The sequence below is a fragment of the Elephantulus edwardii genome, unplaced genomic scaffold, assembly GCF_000299155.1.
Source record: "Elephantulus edwardii isolate Elephantulus edwardi_28Jun2011 unplaced genomic scaffold, EleEdw1.0 scaffold00003, whole genome shotgun sequence".
Classification (NCBI taxonomy): Eukaryota; Metazoa; Chordata; class Mammalia; order Macroscelidea; family Macroscelididae; genus Elephantulus; species Elephantulus edwardii.
This window is the reverse complement of record NW_006399753.1, coordinates 29,906,399-29,911,247: the sequence shown is the minus strand read 5'-3', so window position 1 is coordinate 29,911,247 and position 4,849 is coordinate 29,906,399.

Below are 4,849 nucleotides of genomic sequence, written 5' to 3'. Positions count from 1 at the left end.
ACACACAAACAAAACAAGTGCACCACCGGGAATCCTTGATAATACTCAAGTCCCCTTCCTACCACCTACTATTCCAAAAAAACCTAACAACCCAATACCTTTTAGTCTATTCTAACTCATGGTGAACTGCTGTTGGATTTTCAAGGCAATAAATCTCCACAGGAGGTGACTCTCCATCTTTTGCCAGAGGAGTGGCTAGAGGATGGATTGGAGCCTTTCAACTAGCAGCTCAACAAGTAATGCACTACACCTGGAACGCTCCTTCAATGATACCTGAGAAGCATGATATAGGAAAATACTCCAAATTTTCAAAGCTACTATCTTATGGGAGATTTATATATCAAATCTAGTCTAGAATGTAGCAAAGCCCCCATGCGGTTAGTACGTAAGAAACTGAAAACTGCATCTTTGCTGATTTGACCAGGCTAAAATGAGCAAAATATTCTTAATGAAGTAATCTAAAGGATTTGAACATTTAGGCAGAGACTTGTCTGATAGGGATGTGGAGAGTAAAGGACCAGAAGGAGATATATTGTACAAAAACATTTCATTAATGGCAGTCTAATTGTTTGATATTCTCTTTGCTCTGTTATTAGGATGTTTAAAAAAATTTAGTAATTACCAACACAGTTAATGTTTATTGTATAACCTCACAATGAACATGAGGTGGAGGGGAATCACATACACACTAACACCCTGGAATTTCAATAGCTATAAAGGGGGAAAGCCCCCCAGAAGCCTGTCAGTGTTTAATACTTAGTCTTGTAAACACAGTGTATTGATAAGTGCTAAAAAACAGTGTTGTGAATTACATAATATGCCTTTCACTTAATATTTCATGAGCAGTTTTCATGTCTTTATATATCTTTGTAAAAGGATGTTTTAATTTTATTATTATTCATTTGAATGAGTGGTAGGTCTGAACTATTTGTAGTTAGTAACAAAAGACTTAACCACTGTAGCAACAGTACACCTTCCCAGAGTAAAGCATAATTAATTAACATAGCCAGTTCATTATTAATAAAAACTCCAGGATTTCTTTTTGCAATTATAGTTATAGTTATAACTAACATTTTTGTTTAAAAATATCTGTATCTATCAGATTTTTTACATTAATTACATTTTTTAAAAAGTATATATAATTTGAAACTGTAACTCACTGCTGCCAAGTAGGTTATGACTCATTTTGTTGTTAGGTGCCATAGAGTCAAGTCCAACTCAAAGCTACTGTATGAACAACAGACCTGAGCCCTGTCCTATGCTGTGCCATCCTCAGCAACTCTAACACACTTGAGCCCATTGCTGCAGTTGCTGTGTCTGTTTTTTTCCATTGAAGGTCTTCTTCTTGGGCTTCTGAGGTTGTAAACAACAATGGGAAGAGACCTTTCTCTTTCTCCTGTGGATTCAAACCGGTGCGGACATGCAGGCTGTAGGTTAGCAGCTCAACTCACTATGAACTACATACACCACATGAGCTCCCTATGTAATTTTTAAAGGACTTAAAAGTATTAGTGAACATCTTTTAGAAAGTTTGTGCCCATTTATATCTATATTACAATGATGTGAAAGTACCCCTTATTCATCTTCATGTAGTCAATGAATAATATTTTAAGGAAATATAATGCTCATTTGTTAGGGAAATGTAGCATTGTAGGTTTGTTTGTTGTTATGTGCCATCGAGTCACTTGCGACTCATAGTGACCCTATGTACAAGAGCGCTAAACGCCGTTTTATCCTGTGTCAACCTCGTCGTCTCAAACACACTCATTCCCACCACTCCACTCACAGAATCGATCCATCTCATTGAAGGTCTTCCTCTCCTTTGCCGTCCGTCCCTCCACTCTGCCAAACATGATGTCCCTCTCCAAGGACCAGTCCCTCCTTGCAACATGCCCAAAGTATGTCAGATGATGCTTCAGAATCCTTGACTCCAAGGAGCATTCTGCCTTCACTCTCTCCAGGACAAACCTTTTTGTTCTCCTAGCAGTCAACTCTCTTCTCCAGCACCACAGCTCAAAGGCATCAATTCTTTCTATCATCCCTATTCACTGTCCAACTCTCTGATGCATAGCACGTAATTGCAAAGACTATAGCCTTGATCAGGTGCACCTTAGTCTCCAGACTGACATTGTTGCTCTTCGGTACTCTTGAGAGGTCCCTCACAGCTGACTTTCCCAATGCAATTCATCTCCTGATTTCCTGGCTGCTGCTACCAAGAGTGTTGACTATGGAACCAAGTAAACTAAAACTGTTAACAATCTCAATCTCTTCACCATCCATACTGATGCCACAATTGGCCCAGTGGTGAAAATCTTTGCTTTCTTGATACTGAGCTTCAATCCATATTGAAGACTGGAGTCCTTGACCTTCTGCAGCAGCAAGCACTTCAGGTCCTCCTCAATTTCAGCAAGCAGGGTTGTGTCATCTGCATAATGCAAGTTGTTGATGATTCTTCCACCAATCCTGGTGCTACAGTTGTCTTAATCTGCATTACTTTAATTAGCAGAACAGTTTGATGTTATGTACCTACTCCTAGCTTACCCTTAAAAGCAGGTTTTCAGAGGCAGTAAATGGCTTGGGAAGTGAGTGCTTATCTTTCTCCGTGGAGCAGCTGGGGGGATCCAAACCACCATTACTGTGGATTGGCAGCACAACTTCTTACCATGAAGTCACCAGTGCTCCTTAGAATAATTTGTGAATTTTTTGAAATGTTTCCATTGATTATTTGTGTAGGCTTCTGTCAGTTCATATTACTTTGCATGTATGTATCCTAATTAACCTTTTGCTTTAGTTCTTATTTATCTATCTAAATTTCTTTTCTTCTATGATTAAAAATATGTCTTATGGTTTTTACATGTTTATTTTAATTTTGCTGCTGGAATTTTTTTTTTTTGCAAGTTTGCATTTATATGTGCTCATGTTGCCAAAGTTACCAAAATTTTCTTTTTCTTTTGTACTTATAAAGTTCCTCTTCATGCAAAAGTAAATTACTAACCCTCTATATTTTACTCTAGGATATTATGGATAATTTTCTAATATTTAATGCTATTATTCATCATGAGTTTATTTTGACATATAGTAGGAAGATATAACTTTAATCTCAACCGTTTCTCCCCCCCAATAATTAACCTATTCTCTTAGCATAATTTACTGAGTAATCAGCCTTTTCCTTTCAGATCTGAAATACCACTTTGTGCCATGTGTTATTATATAAATTACATTTATGTATTAAAAAAATCTTGCAGTATTTGTATATATATATTCCTACACTGCTATAGCATTGCTGTAATTATTTTGGTATCATATGTTTTTAACAATGGTAAGTGAATGTTTTTTTATGGTTCTTGACAAATTTCTGAGCTCGTGCTTGCTACTTGAGTTTCCAGGAATGCTTTAGAATAAATTTGTCAAGTTAAAAGATTTGGTTTATACAAAATTGACAAAACATTTTGGAGATTGTGGTTGACATATAATGAAATCTCTCACTCCCCCAGATTTCCACAACTAATCCCAAGAAACTGTGAATTTGTTCCTTTTTTTAAAGTCAGTAAAAATGCCACTTTGAGGAGGAAGGTGTACCAGAGCCAACTCATAGAGTTTTCAATCTCCTTATACATGCAAATGCTTAGGAATGAATAAGGAAAATGGCAAGAGTTGCTGCGTTTGGATTATTGTGCTCTCTATACCATGGACTGCAGGCAGAATAAATAAAACTTTTAGAAGTGCAACCAGAATGCTCTTTAGGTGAGAGGCTGGTGAGGCCCATCTCACTTTACTCGCTGGAGTAAAGTCCCTGGAGGGTATCTACTTGGTGAAGTAGAGAGGCAGTGAAAAAGCTTTTCAAGGAGATGAGCTGACAGTGGCTATAATAATAAGCACAAACAAAGCAACAATTGTGAGGATGATGCAGAATTTTCCAGTTTCCCTCTTGCTGTATGTAGGATCACTATGAAAAGGAGCCTATTGGGTGGCACTAACAGCAGCAATCTTCAGAGCTCATGAATTTGTTACTTCACATGGCAAGGTAATAAATGTGATAATATTTGATATATAAGCAGAAGGAGAGCTTTTGTGGATTATCTGAGTATATGCACTATAATATAAGGGGGTCTTAGTAAGGGAAAGGCAGAAACAGGAAAGTCAGAGAAAGAGCTAACAGAAGCTGTATTAGAGCAATTTGAAGATACTATACTGCTGAGTTAGTAAGAGTAGGAAGGGTCTTCAAGCTAAAGAATGCAGACTACCCTCGGATGAATACCCTGGAAAGAATACAGCACTGCCAACACTTTACATTAAATCCAGTAAGACCATTTTGGATTTCTGAATCCCACACCTGTAAGACAATAACTTAGCATTGTTTTTAGCCACTAATTTGTGGTAGGGAGCTCTGGTGGCCTAGAGGGAACGTTGTGCTATCAACACAAAGGTTGGTGGTTTGAATCAGCCATTGGCTCCATGTAAGAAAGAGTGGCATTCTCCTCCCATAAAATTGATAGTTTATGAAAACTTACTGCAAGGTCAACTATGACTTCATTATTACTTAATGGCAACAAAAGAGAGAGAAATTTGTGCCAATTTATTACAGCAGCAATTGAAACCTAATAAAAGATAAAAGACATACTTGCAGCATTGAGCTTTTGTTTCTAGATTAGTGTGTCAAGGTTCTGATGAGGGGAAGCTAGACTTCAATTTAGAGCATACAAGGAATAAACTAAAAATGAAAGAAAAAGAGGGTTTAAATGGATTTTTCTGTCTCAGGCTCTCGTATTTTTGCCTGAAAAACTTATTTCTTACAAGTTTTCAGGATTTCTTATTTTTTTAAACTTTTTAAAAAATTTTATTATTTTGT